The 18,305-nt window shown below is 39.0% G+C and overlaps 1 protein-coding gene and 1 non-coding gene across 3 annotated transcripts in view; one reads left to right on the top strand and one right to left on the bottom strand.

Moving 5' to 3' along the window:
* PRKCA (protein kinase C alpha) overlaps positions 1–18,305 on the bottom strand; it is a 2,412,375-nt gene that overhangs the window by 1,473,135 nt on the left and 920,935 nt on the right. The window lies entirely within an intron of this gene.
* LOC122814688 lies at positions 3,501–3,628 on the top strand. The gene has a single exon (XR_006366887.1). It is a non-coding gene; the product is annotated as a U6atac minor spliceosomal RNA (small nuclear RNA).

Raw genomic sequence — 18,305 nt, forward strand, 5'->3', positions numbered from 1 at the left:
TGTGCTGTACCAGACTTGTCACTAAGACCAGGACAGCTTCATGGTTAACTTGTTAATACACACAATACAAATACGCAATTTTTTCTGCCTTAGCATTTGACCAAGGCATTTATATAATATAACCAAGATATATCATACAATGCAAAATGGAAGAAATATAATTTGTAATTAACATTTGCAGCAAATGGAATTTCATTCATTAAGAATGCAGTTGATAAAATGATGTCATTGCTGTAACAGTCAGTTGGGACCAGCAATGAACTTAAAACATACCTTAAGCCATTTTATTTGCTTTCACACTGCTAGCAATGCAAAATTGTATCCATCAGTGATGTTTCTCTAAAAAATGTAATGTTCAAGCATGACAAATAATAGTTTTGCTCTGTAAGGGAAAAATATATCTTCATTTATGCAGAAAATTTCCTCCTATTCACTATGTCGAGTTCATTAGTTGTACTGCAGATAAATTGACCCAAACTAGACATCAATTAAAATAAACATTTTCTTGTTTTGTATGCATGTTTATTTCCAACATGGCAGCTTCATTACTTTGCATCCTCAAAGTACATTCTCACAGAGCAACAGCATGCAAGTTCGGTGAATTATTTTAAAACATCTTTAAAAATTCAAGTTGTAGCAACTTCAAGCCCTCAGGCAAACTGCTTCCTGTTGTGTGCAGGTTGTTGCAGAGGCTTGACAGTATCACTGTACCACTCATTGATAAAGCTAAACTGTGACATCCTTTTTTATTGTCACAGTGACACTGTAATAATAATTACGGAGCGCAGTTCTAGCTATAAAATGCTCAAAACCATATCTTTCTGCATTTATGCTGTAAAATAGCATAGAAAGCATTGCTGCAAATGCAAAACTTAAATTTCTAATAAAAGAATTGGAGAAGGAATATCTTATATCTCGTCTGAAAGATACAGGAGAGGCACACTGACAAAGCAGAAGCAAAAAAATTGTACATGTTCATGCTACTGTTGGTATGTTCATTTTTACCAGTCACTGAGGGGCTGTTTGTCAAGGAAAACATTACAAGGAATGAAGATAGGATGACTTACGAGGGTTGAGCATCTGAATGAGTTGCAATACCCAGGAAACATGTTCTGGCCCGAGGGCTGGCCAGGAGCAAAAGTGAATGGGATTTTTGCAATATGCTTACATTTTCTAGAAACTGGTTCATTATTGTGAAAACATAACTGGTTTGATATACTGTATAAAAGATAACTGTGGTAATGAGCAGGGATTATAAGCACCATCTTGCAACTGACATTTCCTTTATACGGTTCATCTGACCCACTCACAGTAGAAAATATAATCAGAGCTGTTCTGTGTAGAAATACCCCAGTACAATGCAAGATACAAAACCACTCAAACTACTACATCCTGATTAGTGTTCCTCTGCCGACTGTTTACAGTGCACCTATCACAGCATCACTGAAGTAATTTGGATCAGAGCTACAGACCCACTTCCACTGTCATCGCTGCCCCATGAGGTGTCTGAAGCATACAGTACCGCAGCATGCAAGAGAGAGATATTGGGATGAAAGCCACGTGGAAACATGTTCACGACTACAGCAAAATTATATACGAAAGATAAAAGTGTTATGTACATTTCCACAAATGCGTGCACATCCTCATGGGTGCATGTATAAACATGAATGTATCTGCATGAAAACAATGTACATGTGTGTGCCTTAACCTTAGACAATGGCTTTAACTATAAAGTAAGGACTAATCTCTAAACCTAGGAGAGCTGCCGGACTAATTTATTTTTCTTGTTAAAGCATTATATTGTTTATCAGTGTGTACATATATTGCAGACATTTTATCACATTTTGCTTGTTTCTATTATTTTAAGTAATGTCAGACTGTTTTACACATTACTAAGTGTTTTGCTGCTTTTGTATTTTGTTCTGCATCATAGTCCAGGTAGTGGCTGAAAAGGGTCTCCCTCTAGTAATCTTACCTGGTTAAGTGCATTTAAAAATAAATGATACACACACTTAATACAATATGTACATTCCTAAATTTGTCTCTCAACCTAGACCACTACACTGCAAAACAGCTATCTACTTATCACCACTACAGCAACACTTCAGCTATCTACTCTTGCATTCAAAATCTTGCATCAACAATTCTGTCCCTCTCTCCAAAAACAAATGAACATTCAAAACCTTGTCCTAAGCTCTCTACATACACAAACACTATACCCTTATTCCCCAAAGAACCAAATTTAGTATAGCAATCTGCAAAAAAAAAAGCTTTTCAAAAATATTTCCCTCTAAATGTAACCATCTTGCAGAAAACTCAGGAATACACAACATAACTCAGACAAGGAGACCTACAGATGCATATGCTGCATCAACAATGGATAACTTCATGCTACTTAGTTAACACTTCTCCCTATTAGTACAATCTCTCTTGAAAAAGTTAACTAGTTGGACCACTAACACTAAACTCACCCCACACGTGATTTCTCTTTCCTCTTTTATTAATTGCATGATATTGCCTACATGAGGTTTGGAGACAAACTAACTTGTCCAGGGACACCTTCAGTGTGTATTGGTTATACAGACATGAGAGAAGTGTCAAGGTTGGTAGAAAACAGGGTGAGGTGTGGAAAGTTTGGAAAGGTTAGGATGTGAGGGAAGGTAATAGACAGAGCTATGGATACAGAAGGGTTAAATATAATAAAGGAAAGTTGGGAGGATGTGAGGTACGGGTAACAGAGGGTCTTAGAGATTTTATGTGATTGTAGTTGGGGAAAGGGGATCAGATTTAGGCATGATCTTGCTACTTGCCAGTTAAAGAGCTGGATTATGTCCAATATGACCTATAGGTACTACAGTGGTCAGGTAGGCCTTGAGTGATAGTTGTGTGCCTGTGCACAGGTAGCTTGGTGGAGGTGGGTAATTTTGTTAAGTTATTATTACGGGAAAGTGTGACTTTATTTTTTGTTTGCGTGTTCCTTTTCGTGGCCTTTGGGGATATGTGGGGGAGTGCCACAACTTATATGCTTGGTTGTGTGCTGGTTATGTGAGTACAGCTTTAATGGGGAGAAGGCAGGGGTGTGCGGCCAAAATTTGGGGAACTTTTTTTTTTTTATTTGTAGTTTACTTCTTGTGGGTTACTTCAGGGATGTATTGCATGGACAGGTGGCTTCTGTCATTGTTAGGCTAATGGTCACTCACCCAGTCAACGGGATTCTGTGAGGTTGCTGTTTTCATGCAATGTCTCCTTACTAAGTTGCGTTGTTTGGGATGGGAGGCGGAAAATGTAAGGAACAAAGGTTTGTTTTTTTTTTCAGGCAGCAGTCGGTGGTGGAGGTTTGTTGATGCGGCTTTCAGGTTGTTTGCAGGGTTGTCGTTTCATGGGCTGGGAGACGCTTCAGGCTATTAGTCGCTTGGCATGCATGCATGGTGAGGCACCAACTATTGGGGATGGGATCATAGATGCGTAGGCTTTTAGACTGGGGAGGTTTTTGTTTTTGGGTGTTGTAGGAATAGAGATAAGGTTAGCACTCCCCATGATAAGGATGGAAGAGATCCATGTGGACTTTACAACGCATATACAATTAAGGCATTACCACTTACTTCGTGGCTTCTGTCTACCATTTCCAACCAAAAAAAAGAAGCTATAGGAGGGAAAGAAGGATGCTGTTGTGCAAGGGGCACTGAGTGTAGTTTGAGCAGGCAAGGGACAAAGCTAGGGCATAGTGGCAAGGGGATTAGACTGCCTTGAAATCATGTGTGTCTGTATAAAATCATTTGGCTGAAAGGACAAGGGACAAAGAGAAAAAATGAGAAGAAAGGGATTTGGAGTTGCTAGGTAAAAGGCTCAGCTGTAAGCGGTCATTGGATACTCATGGGTTGTACATGGGGAAGCGCATTCCCTGTCCAGGATAGAGATGGGTATTCCCTTTAAATCCACAGGATTGGTTGAGCTGGGGGGTTTTGAATGGGATCTGTGTGCCCTTTCTGGCTTAGGTACATGGCTTTATTACATGTATGTATTTAGTTTTAGAGACCATCCCTTTAGTGGCCAGCTCAGCTATATGGGATCTTGCTGTTGATAGCTCGATGGGGTTGTGGGTAGAATGCTGTGAAGAGGAATTAGGGACATGAGGCGATACACTGGACATCTTTTGTAATTTGTAAAGTTGAGCCCTATGGACAGGAGGGTTATTTAAATATATTTAAATATATACCAAAAAAAACAACAGGGCTATGTATACCTGCAGACTAGTGGTTCTACAGTAAAGGAAAATAGAGGATAGAATAACTGGTAGCTATAACTGCTGATGGGATGTGTTTGTTTTTTTGTTGTTAGAGTCTTATTGTTGGCTTTGCTTTTGTAGATGGCTGAAATGAGCAATTTGCAGCAGAGACGGGCAGCCATCGTTTCACAGGTGGAACATCTGTTCCAAGATATGCCCAACAGTGAAACTCTGGAGACTGAAGAGCCTGATGAGTCCAGTCAGAGGAGGCAGGTGGTGAAGAACAAGCCAGTGACCCATGGAAAACAGATGCAGCAGTCAACAGATGCTGTCACAGTGAATGTTCTGACTGTCAGAGGGGAGCATGATCCAGAGACAGGTAATGATATGTTGATGGGGGTTGGCATATCAGATTTAGTGCAGTTTGAGAATAGTTCGGGGATTGGTGGAAATGGGTCATGTCAGGTGTCTGGTGAAACAGCAAGCGTTATGGAGGATCAGCAGATGCTTAGTGGGGGGCAGGCTTGAGGTGATGCTTCCACCGAGGATAGTAGTGTAGGTTTGGCTATGGGGAGTTCAACATTGTCCATATGTGGGATGCAGTCACAACTATATGAGATGGGAATGGATTTTGGGATTCGGCCAGGTGACTGGTTAGCTACACAGACAAGACTGGGGCAAGGGAGTGGGGCAGTTTTTCTGATCCCTCACATACCATCCTCATTAAAGGAAAAGATCTGGAAGGTGGAGTACGTTGATATCTTTGAACTAATTGATGCATAAAGGGTTCAGTGATTATTGGAATCAGAAACTGCAAATAGCAAAAATCTTCTGGCAGCTTTAGCATCCTTGGGTAGGAGGACAGTAGGTGGGCTGTGACCAAAAACATGGGAAAATTGGGTTTTAGGACTCGTGTAATATATGGCAGGTTGGTTGGAGAAAGATACAGCCTTGGCCCTGCCACTCTTCACGTACTTTTGCTCGATCTGCAAGCCTCCATGTCTATGGGCATTTAAGACTTGGCTCTGGTATGATCAGAAGTTTCATATGCAGAAAGTGGTTGATCAGTTATTGCGCTGAGAGATTAGGCACCCTGACATATGGCTTGCTACTATGATGGATAGTTTTGAGGCCATTTGTAAGGGGGTAAGTTAGGAGCAGAGATCTTTAATGTGGGACGGTGCACATAGGTGGTGTGCAGAATTTTGCACACTTGTTCAAAGTGTGTGATACAACCAGTGGTGCAGTGTGGCCAGGGGGAAGGAAATGTGGCCAGTCCAGGTTCTTTTTCGACTAATTTGGGTGGGTAACCTTCTTTCTTTCAGGGATTTCAAAGTCTGCAAGGTAGAGGGAATTTGAGGGCAGCAATTTCCTGATTTGGCAGTTGCGGAGGAGTTAATTAATGGATTTTCTCAGGTATTTTCTATTAAGTCAAGGGTAGGCGGGGATGGAGTAGTCTGTAAGAATTTGCAATCAGTGCAAGGGAAGGAAGATATCTTGGAAGGTTTGGTGGAGAAGGAATGCAGGGCGGAGAGGCTACTTGGTTCTTTTGACAGCCCCCTTTTGGAAATTCTAAGGTTTCACCATTAGGTCAGGTTCCTAAGAAATCTGTCAGTGAATATCAGTTAATTCACCATGTGTCTTATCCCAAAGGGATCTTAATTAATGATTTAATTTTACTACAGGACGTCAAGGTGAGTTATACATCTCTGGATGATGCGGTGTGGGTTATTCGGGGGGGAGGGGGTTAAGTATCCATGGTTAGTGAAGGTGGATATTGAGTCCACTTTTTGACTTTTGCCAGTGTGGAAGGAAGCGTAGCCATTTTTAGGCATGGTGGTTGGAAGCAAGTTTTATTTTAGCAAGGTGATGCCAATGGGATGTTCGGCAGACTGTGCTACTTTGGAGAAGTTTAGCACTGCAATCCACTGGATTTGGCAACAACGGGTTGATACTCGGAGAACAGTACATTATTTGATTGACTTCCTAATAGTAGGTGAGGGGGTTGCAGGGTATATTGGAAGGTATGCAGCAGTTTCTAGGGATGTGTGAAGAACTGGGTGTAACATTGGCTAGCCGTAAGTTGGAAGGTCCAGCCAAGGCACTGGATTTTTTGGGTTTGCAGGTAGATGCAGAACGGGGATTGTTTTGTTTACCAGTCAAGAAGATAACACATTTGAGGGAAAAGATTGGATGGGTGAGATTCAAAGACAAGGTGCAGATTAAGCATATCATGGAACTTTTAGGCCGTCTGAATTTTGCATGTCAGGCGGTTCACCCAGGTCGTACTTTTTGTAGGTCTGTGACCTTTTTGCTAAAAGGGGATTGAAGCAAACACCATCGGGTAAAGATTGGTAAGTTGTTAGAGGCAGATTTAGCACTTTGGATGTCATTCTTAGAGCAGTTTAATGGTGTTTCCTTTTGGCAGTTAGATTGGATTGGTCAATGGGAATTGTAATTGTTTACAGACACAGCTGGGGGTATCGCTAAGGGGGCATATTTTGATGGTGAATGGTTTATGGCTCACTGGCCAGCAGAAGGAGGAGTGGAAGTGGGATGTTGCTTTTTGGGAGGTGATGCCAATTGGAGTGGCATTGGTGGTTTGGCAAAACAGGTTGAGGGGGAAGAGGGTTATTTTTAATTCGGACAATATTGCAGTGATGAGAGTTTTACAGGTTAAGACAGCAAAGTCTGAGTTGTTTTTGTTAGTATTAAAAGTGCTGTTTTTGCAGAGCTTGTTCTTAATTTTTCTTTTACATGTGTGCATGTAGCAGGTGTTAAGAATTGGATTGCTGACAGTTTGTCTCAATTTCAGTTTTCCAGGTTTCGGCAGTTTGCTCTGATAGCAGCAGGTGAGCCAAGGGTGTTGCCAGTCGATGTGTCAAAAATTAGGCTGACATATCCAAACGACTGTACAGCAATTTTGGGCAGGGTCTACCAGGAAGGCGTATGGTAAGGCATTTAATTAATTTATTTACTGACCAGAAAAGTCCAACTGGATGCATGTCCATTTGTTTTACAGCTACCTGATGAAGAGGCCATTTGGTCACAGGAGCTTTTTTTTTTTTTGCAATACCTGGCTCGGTCTCGGGGCAAGGTAGGGCAGTGCAGTCAGTCAAGGCGGACCTGCCCGGAATCAGCATATTTGCAGGCGTGGCAGGATTGCATGCTTTTACTAAGTCTTGGACATTTGCTCATATGTTGAAGAGATGGGGGAGAGTGGCAGGTGTGAATGTGGATAAGCAATGGCCATTGACAAGACACGTTTTGAAAGTTTTATTGCAGGGTTTAGTCTTTATGGTAGGGGGTTCAAGGGATTATACTTTATGGGTGACCTTGTGTTTATGGATGTATTATGGAGCATTTAAGGGTGTCAGAATTGTTAGGATCATTAGTTTAGGGGGATGTCACAGTATTTTCTGTGGCGGTGCACATTTTGTTGCATAGATCTAAAACGGATCAGTTAGGGAGGGCCACATTGATAGTTCTTGGGAAAAATAGTAATGGCTGGATGTGTCAAGTGGGTTGAGCTAGCAGTTTGTTGTGGACCCATGCGAGGAGCCCTCAAGACTTACTTTTTTGGTCAAGGGGGGTAGGGTAATAAAGGGTAGTAAGTTTATATATATGATGAGGAGGGCTTTTCATTGTATGGGTTTTTCAGGAGAGAGGTTCTCTACCCAATCCTTTCACATAGGTAGGGCCTCAGATTTAGTGAGGGAAGTTATTTAATGCAAGGATTTTGGGGGACGAAAGCAAGTGGTTGGATGCTATTTTAATTAGTACGAATAAGTGAGTAGCATGACGATGCTGCTTATTTGGGCAGAGTGAGCAGGGATACACTACCCTGATGAATGGTTATAAGGATGTTTTTGTTATGATGAATAAACTGAAATGATACAATAAAGTTACATTTATGAAAGTTTAATAAAGATCATCAAATGTCATTTTGGTGTGCTGTGTTCTACCAAAGGGGATCAGGACAAAATGGAAATTGTACTGCTATGATGCAACTGTTTTTCAGTTTTTCTGTTCTGCATTATGGCTGAAAAGGGGCCTTGGACCAGCCTACCCACACAATTAATAAAACATTTATATAAATGTACATAGACAGAAAGACAGAGAGACAAATGCTTAAAGTAAGTGTAACTCCCAAATGCCAACATCTGTTATGTTGACACACCTTGGCTGATAAAACAGATGGTCAACATATGTGCAAGACTAACAATCCCCAGGGTTGGGGAACATACACCTTCCACAAGGAAAGTGTGATCTCAGAATCAGTGTGTGTGGGTGCGCGTGTGTGTACGTATATATGTGTGTGTGTGTATATATATATATATATATATATATATATATATATATATATATATATATATATATGTATATCTATAGATAGATAGATATATACACACACACACACACTTATTAACATAGGGGAGATGGAGGGGGCTTGTCCCCCTGCAAAAAAACAAACAAACTGTTTCTGACCTGTATGGTCACAGCATGTGCAATAACCTGTTGAGGTCACAAATATCTATTTTTATGTGTTGACATTCAGTATCGACATCTGGGAGTTTCAGGGTATTTAAGTGGACCCAGATACATAGCTAGAGCCACTGAAAGGTTAAGAGACTTTTTTCCAGCTGTATTGCTCTACAATGACTTAACTGCAATGTAAGTTGTGCACACTATTTCACTTGGATATTTTAGCATCCACGAGTGTTTCTCTTATTTGAATTCGATTTTGTTTTCATTTTATCCTTTCTGGGTGAACTCATAAAAGTATAAGCATATTATCAGCTACTTTGACTTCACCTTCCTCAGTCAAAGGATTTAAATGGCCATGGAGAGAAAGGAAATTTAACATTTAGTGTGTTGAGCGTGTGCTTTTTTTAGAATTAAAATTCTGTCTCAATTTGTTTATTCCATCTTTTGTTGTTTATTTGAATGTCTATGCTTGAACTTGGTGAGAAAGAACCTCATGCAACTAAAACTAACTTTTCATGACTTTTGTGCTGTCTAATATAATAATCTGTAAGCTTTCTTTATTTTTACTTCAAGTTATTTCTGGCTTCAGGAAAAAAAATATGGATTACAGCATTCTGTTTTTCCCCAGGACTGTTCTGTGAATTTTAAATTTGATTCTGGACCTGCTGTTCTTGAAACAGCTTTTGCACTCTTTCATGAAACATTCTTTTTTGAATAACTCAGACTAACTGAACTGTATCAGTGTTTCTGCCGTTCTTTTATCATATTGTGGTTTTGTAGTGCAATGATCTTTCAGACCCCAGAATTAGACTCAAGTGCTATGCATGCATACTCTAATAAACCTATAGAAGCTTACACTGGAAATTGGCATGCACCAATGTTTTTCTATTAATAACATTTCTTAAGTTATGTGTTGCTTGTAGTTGATCTTTCAGCTAGTAGCAAATTATTTCATAATTTTTGACTTACTGTATATTAATACAAATATTGGGATACAATAGGGTTTTTTTTTAGTTATTCTACCTATTCAAGACTAGACAGGATTACGGTAGTACAATCTATAGACCAAATTCTTCTGTATCGCTATAACTGTGAAAAAACACTTCCAAATAAAATGATTTAATAATTATTTTAGCACATTCTTTCATGGTATATACAGAACTTACCAAACCCACTTTTAACACACCTGTATAAATTTAAGTAAGAAACTACAAGCACATGATGCCATAACAGCAAGCCACAATGCAGACAGGAAAACGCATGGAAAAATATCAAAAGCACAATGACTTCAAAACATGGTGTACAATTTATACATATATATCTATACACACACACACACACACACACACACACACACACACACACACACACACACACACACACACACACACACACACACATACAATGAGAGAGAGAGAGAGAAAGATAAACAACTTCACAAATAAAAGTTGCATCAAAACAATGAAAAAAATGAGTAAAAGCACAAATCACCTTTCAGGTACAGATTTAATTACAGCACACAATGTTAATGCTATTTTTCAAATCCGGTCTAAGTGCAGTGAAAAAAGGAAAGATCTCCATTTTTAAATTAAGTTTGAAAGCTCTTGTATACAATTACAGGTACTGTTGAAAGGTTTCTCCTTTACAACAAACCCCAGAGCCAATTTTTGTAAATTTCTTATTAGAGGTTAGATTTTATATAAGAAAACTAAACATGGAGTATGGTGTAAGGGATGCCACTTTCGCAGACTGTGTTTAGATGTTAAAAGAGAAAAAAACATGGCTTTTACAATACCACTCTGACACCCACATCTGTATTACATCCATCTCTCTCTCTATAAATATATATATATATATATATATATATATATATATATACACACACACACATACACACACACTATATATATATATATATATATATATATATATATATATATATATATATATATATATGCGTGTACGTTATGTATACGTATAGATATATGTGAAGTCCCTCCTCTAGGCCAGTAATCAAGGAGCCTGAATCCTTACCACTGGCACTGCTGGAGAGGGACATTCACTTGGAACAAGAATGGATCCACCCAGTACTTCCAGATGCAGCTGTCTGCATCAAGCACCATTTCCCTTAAGAGCACACTCAGCCTGGGGTCTGGGTTTCTATGTCTTTCCCCAGGTCCCCAGTAAGAATCCCCACTGCCCTAGCTAAGTCTTCAGCCGAGTGTCCAAGCCAAGTCCTCCAGCATTCACTCACACACACACACACACACACACACACACACAAAAACATCCCCCTGGGAAAGGCTGGCACAAGTTTACTAGCTATGCCCCTTCTGTCCAGACTATAAGGTAGTTACTGCCACCAGACACTCCCAAAGCTACTGTAAGGCTCTTGCAAAGGTACCCAATTATACTGAGTGAAATGAATAATACAAATGGTAATGTTGACCAAGCATCCAGGCTTTCAGCAGTGGCCGCAGTGCCACCAATAGATGTACATACTCTCAAAGGTTAAAATATTCTCTAAAGGACCAGCCACAATGAAAAGTTTAAATATATTTAATAATAAAAGAATATGAAAATACTATATATCTATTTATAATAAACACCAGAGTTTCAACCACAGGAAATATTAAAATAACACAGGTGAATAGATTCACAGCTATATAGAAAAACAGTACTTAACTAATCTCACTATATTTTCTTGATTAATCTAAAGAGTTACTATTCCCTGGTCACTTACTAGCACAAGGCAAGATGAAGTAGGTGAGTGATCCTTCTATGTCAGGTTTCCAAAACAGAGTGCCATGTACCTTCAGTCTCAACTAATATTAAACATTATTTTAGTGATGAATTCCAGAACAACATGACATACATCTGTTCAGCTGACTCCTTGTTCCCATGCAACTTCCCATTGCTAAAAACTGCCAGGATTTAGCACCTTTGTGTCAATAATACACACACACACACACACACACACACACACACACACACACACACACACACACACACACACACATAGAGCCTTCCTAAGATCTGCTGTAGCTCCTGGAAGTCATAAAACCATAAAACACTTCCACTCTTCCTACAGGAGCTAATAAACCATAATTCTTACAGACACTGCATCTCTGGCTTCATTCAATACTATGAGCCAGTAATTTAATTTCTTACTATTTTCAAAGTTTGAGATTAACCTATTCCTCTTCCAGTATCCTCTGTTAAAAATGTACATTTAAACAGTTACAATAATACATGTATGTTTCTTTTCTATCTAGCAGGCACACTGTTGCATTTTTACCACAAGCAACTTTACAAATACATTTTTCAACACAAGCATCTATACAAATCAGTTCAATATACAAATAACATGTAATTCTTTACAAAATTGTAGCTAGCCATGTTGGCATATGTTACACATCCACTGCCCTTCTCCTGGCACAGCTAGCAATATCTCACATTGTCACAGTAGATATATTTACATATTTATTTTTCAATTTACTTCACCTATTTCTGGATCATTTATTTGTATTAATTATTACAACTCTGCTGTTCTTACAGGACTTACATTAGATAACACTGTACAGCTTTGCAATCCATAACTGTAGTGGACAGATCTATAGCAGTGCATTTTTTTTTGCTTTCACCATATATGTTACCTCATAGGAGAGAGACCTGTATAACTGCATACTGCATATAACATACTTTTCCCATATGACATGGCTTGTCCCCCTTGCAGTGTTAATCTTCACTACAGTCAGTTGGGGGAACAGCAGCAATGATCTGACCAGGTGAACAGGAGTTAGTGTGGCAAACCAGTAACCTTGACTAGTTTAAACCATTGAAGTATCTTCAAGAGAATCACACTTTATAATCTATAACCAGTGAAAAAAGCCTGTGATTCACAAAACCTACCTCAAGCACTATGTTGTAATGTCACTTCATATCAGTGCACAACAGGCCTGAGATTATTCTCACTTGTTGCAAGATCTTGATCTACTCATATTACTTAAATTTAACTAGGTAAGAATTTTTGGTCCTTCTGGTTAGAGCCATTCCATTATGTTTTAGACTAATTCAGAGTCACTGGAGGTTATCAGAAATGGAGATGCTGTTTTAGAAATGGACACAACGGATTGTGGGATTAGAAGGTACATGGGTACAGGCTGCTCAGCAATGAGAAAGGATGGATGGGGTGGATTAGTTACAATCATAACTGAAGTTATAAAATATGATGCAAGAAAGAAGATATACTGCCAATAAAGGAAGCAAAGGAAAGGGAATGGTCAGAAGCGAAGGTTAGCACCCTGGTAGTCAGGGTAAAACAAAGTAGGGAGACAGGATATTCAGGACCAGTGTAAAAGCCCCCAGATTTATCAAGGGAGGTAGGATGACAGACTAAATGATAAAATAAAGGAGCTGAGTAAAAGAAAGATTAGACACATGGGGATCTGATTTTGTCAGTATCAAACTAGAAAATTCCAAGTTCAAAAATGGGGAAACAGTGGGAGATGACAAAGGTCTTATACAATGAGATTTAGTCAGCTGGAGCTAGACTGCAGTGGAAGGGATAGAATGCTGGCTGAGATCTTAATCAATACAGGACAGAGAGTCAAATGTCTAAATGAAGGCAATGATACTCATCTGTAATCATTATATAGGAGGGAAGGGAATAGGAAAAATATAAAGACAAACACCACAGTGTGAGGTTTTAGAAGAGTTTACTGTGCTGTGCTGGGAACTGGGTCAAAGACAACTTATGGATCAGGAAGCAAACTTAGAGAACAAGCAAAGCTATGGAAATTGGTCAGAGGTGGAGTACTCGGGCATATGAACGGTTTGAAGAATCAACAAGAATGCTGAAGACAAACAGGAGAGAAGGAGGTTAGGAACTGGGGCAAACAGCAGGACATGCAAGAAATAAGGGGATAGTATGGTAGAGAAGGCACATTAAATGGAATCAAACAGGACAACAAAGGAGGAGAGTGCAGCAAACATCAGAACTCATCCAAGTTTCAGCTTTCTGAGATCTCCTTTCTCCAAATATGGTGCATTAATGGAGTTTGATGATTCATGTAAAAGGTGAGGACGAAGCCCTCTAGGTGCAGTGACACACACACACACACACACACACACACACACACACACACACACACACACACACACACACACACACACAGACACATATATTGCTGGTTTTAGTGTTGGGACCAGAATAATTTAGTGATTCAGACATAGCTGTGGGAGAAAAGAAATGACTCAGACACACTGCTAATGAGAAATGGATGGGTGCAACGGTGGAGCATTTAGCGGGTAGGGGTCTAGAAGGGCAGACAGGTGGAATTTGAGGTCCAGTACAGACAAAAGTTAAAAACTGGAAGGGGGAATGCAGCTGATTTCAAAAGAAAGGGAAATAAATCTAAGTGTGTTGCTCACACCTTACTTGGCTACCTACAGCAGAGTGAGAGGGCAAAGTCAGATGTAAGCATATCGATGGTGTGTATCCTGAATAGCACTCTACCAAGGTCTGATCAGGTTACTCCCTGAATGCATTGTGGAGATCTGGAGGCCATGCAAGGAGAGAGACATCAGGTTGCTCAAAGAAGCCCAGACCAAAGGCCCCAGAAGTGTATAGATAAAGCAGAAAAATATGACCAGATACTAAAGAAACTAGTGGTATTTTCACTGAAGAGCAGAAGAGACAAAGGGCATGACAAGGGTACATAAAATCAAGACAGAGAGATCAGAAGGGCTTGCCCTTGACAAGGACAGAGGAGACATGAAGGATGGAGCAGAGACAGAAGATTGCAATGACAAGGATCAGCCTATGTACCTCTTAGCAGAGGTGGTGGTGGACTCAGGGAATGGGCTGCCAGAGATGAAATGCCTACCAGAAATGTATGTTGGCGAGAGAATCCATGGAGACATTCAAGAGGCATAGGGCAATCAGAGACAGTGTAAAGAAATAGCCATGGATGAAAAGGAGATGATAAATAACCTTAAAAGGCAAACTAGGTAGCCTTACTCTGTCCTTCAGTCATAAGGCAAATGTAACACTTATCTATAGTTAAAACTAGGGAAAACAGAAAAAAATAGTGTGGTGATACAAATCAGACATCTTTGTCAGCAAAAATGAAAATAAGTTGTATTTTTGTTTCAAGAATTCCTCAAACTTCAGATGCAAAATTTGAGCAGTTACAACATATGTAAGCACATGGACAATCAGAATAAACTGATAAATAGAAACTGCAGCTTTCTGTGTGGATGTATCATATTCAGATGTAGATAGCCAAGAAGAATTAATGGGATCCTACAAAAAAGGGAAGGTGTGACACAGATATACAGGTATAGTGACATGTAAACATGCATGTAAGTATTCCTTAGTAATCCATTAGAAATGTATCTATCACAAAGCATTTGAAAGGTACTCAATGGAGAAAATGCCACATCTAGGACAAAACTTCCCAGGAACTTGGAAATGCACTTGGGAATTCAAAGAGGAATACTTATCCTGAAAGAGAAGGAAAGGGCAAACCAAAAGTGGTACATTTTAGTTCCAAATAAGATGACACTGACACCTATCTACTACTGCAAGAAGGACAGAACTTGGAAAATGCATTAGGCATATGCAGCTGAATGTGTTATATGCATTTTAGACCTAACATGACTAACAATGCAGTAACAAACCAGAATAAACACATGGAGGTATAGAAACAGTAGTAACAAAAACTGTTCTGGATACCAAACACTTCATTATCTGAGAAATTAAATATACACAACAAGGCAGTCATGATTTCAAAAAGTTTGAAAAATGAGCAGAAGAAATGTTATAATGCTTAACAAGGTAGTAGTAAAAAAAATACGATTAGCACTGCAGTGACAAAACAGATGCTGCTAAGAGCGAAGGGGGCATTCTGTTGTTTAAGTCTGACCACTGTCAAAGCCTTGCTAACATTCTTATTGTAGATGCACTAATACCAAATGCAAGTGTGTCTGTTATAATCCTTAAACTTGAGCTTAGGCAAAATGGGCACTGTAAACAAAACACAAGGCCCTACTACATCCAGATAAGAAGGCAGTGCTGCTTTTAGGGCGGGAGAGATACAATTTAGCATGTGTAGGAGGAGGACATACTCCACACATGGCATGCTGGGACTTGTCTAGGTGTACAGAGACAAGGGCCCTTTTTAACTGCAACACTGTTTTCACATAGCAACAGTATGTTAAATCGTGTAATTAACACCTAGTTTCTGCTGCACGTTACTATATAAACTATTACGGTCAAGAACTACTCTTTATATAAAAGCCAAGTACAAAAGAGAAATGACAACATAAAGTGACACCATGAGACACAAAATAGGTCAGGTAGGGTCTTTGTTACCAAAGCAGCAAAAACTACACCTGCATTGCCAAGCTTATCCTTACAGACTGGAGTACTTTGTTATAGTATTTTGTTAGCACACTGTTGCATATTTTGTGGCATCAGATGCTGTCATTCAGTACCATTGGGTGAACCTAGACCCTGTTGCTAGAACACTTAGTACATTCAGCATATTTACCCACGGCAGCACTGCTGTCAGCTGCTGCTCAATGATCATATATATGCTCTCACGTGTGTGAACTTCCAGTTTCATGTTAGCAGCTTTCCCCCCTTTCTTTACTGCACAGATAACATGTATTGTTACTTTATCAGACATTAATCTGTTTGCTGTTTTCTCCTCAAGTAACTCACTGACCTGACTCGATTCCTCTTAACTTAAATCTCTTAGACACATCATCTACAAAAATTTGTCACAGCATTACTAGCTAGTATTCTGCAGGTATTCCCCAGTGACCCAAGGGGAAAAATATTCTTAGCACAAATTCACCCCCACCCTTGCCCACACACATACACAAATTAAAAATGTTTCCTCTTCTCATTGTCCTCATATATCCAGCACTAATCCTTTTTTAGAAGAACCTGTCCTTCTCTCATCTTAACCATCTACTCTTTAAATTTCCAAGCCCCCAACTCATTATTGAATATACTGTGTGATGATGACTATTCATAACATATCTTCATAAGCTACTGTTAAAACTGTTTCCTACCAGTTTGTATACCCAACATTCATTTGCATTTGTTTCATTTAATTATGTATACACTGTTAAAGCCTATTAACCAGCACTATTTACTGTGTTAAATCACTACTGTTACATTATTTATACATTCCGGGCTGTGTCTAAAAATGGTCCATTGGAATCAGCACACGCGTATGCGTGCACACACACACACATCAACACCTGCCTATCATTGTTCTCAACACATATGCTTTTGCTTCAAAAAGCTTCATCTGTATAAATAAATACATAAACACATGCACACACACACACACACACACACACACACACACACACACACACACACACACACACACACACACACACACACACACATCTATATATATAGCTATAGGGTCTACTTCAAATGCTTGAAGTTGCAGAACATAGAACCACACATCATCGAGGACGAGATAATCGATGTTCTACAACATCGAATATAAAAGTACACTAAATTAAAAAAGATAAAACTCTGCTTGTAAGTTTTTGCAGGGAGACATTCTCTTCACTGTAGTGTGATCTCAAAGTTGTGGGGGGTGCAGGGGGGCTTGCAATACAAGAAGTTTTCATGTTTTTTTTTTTTTTTTGAGTTCAATATTGCAGAATTTCAATCGTCTGGTCCTTGATGATCAGAGGTTCGATACTCTGAAGAGGACCCATATATATATATATATATATATATATATATATATATATATATATATATATATATATATATATATCTATATCTATATATATACTATATATATATATATATATATATATATATATATATATATATATATATCTATACACACACACACACGCACTCATACATACAATACATTAATATATATATATATATATATATATATATATATATATATATATATATAATATGCATCCCTATCAGATTGCCGAAGTTTCAAAATTCTGAAGACCATATGGCAGAGACCATATCTAGTTTTGAAACACCAAAACAAAAATAAAACACAAGAAAATAAAACAAAACAACTTACCTGTACATTTTTGCAGGGTGGCTAGCCCCCTGCACCCACCACACTAGGTGCTACTTAAATATACCAACTCCAAGATCGCAATACAGTGAGGAAACTGGCAAATCCCGGGTTCCGCACTATACATCAAGCTTAATACTAAGTGTTCGGAGTTTCAAAACTTTGAAGATATGGTCTTGGCCATATGGTCTTCAGAGATTTGAAACTTCAGCAATCTGATAGGGGACTATATATATATATATATATATATATATATATATATATATATATATACACACACACACACACACACACACACACACACATACATATGTAAATATATAGGTCCCATACAGAACGCTGACAGCTCACAACGCCGACACCCATATGGCCGAGGCCATATGGTTGACGTTCAGAATATCAACAATGGGGAAACGCTATCACCCAATAGTGCGGAATGAAAAAAAATTTCCATTCTTGCACTGTAGTGTGATCTCGGAGTTGGTATATTAAAGTTACGGGGG

The sequence above is a fragment of the Protopterus annectens genome, chromosome 10.part0, assembly GCF_019279795.1.
Source record: "Protopterus annectens isolate FY-2018-M chromosome 10.part0, PAN1.0, whole genome shotgun sequence".
Taxonomy (NCBI): Eukaryota; Metazoa; Chordata; order Ceratodontiformes; family Protopteridae; genus Protopterus; species Protopterus annectens.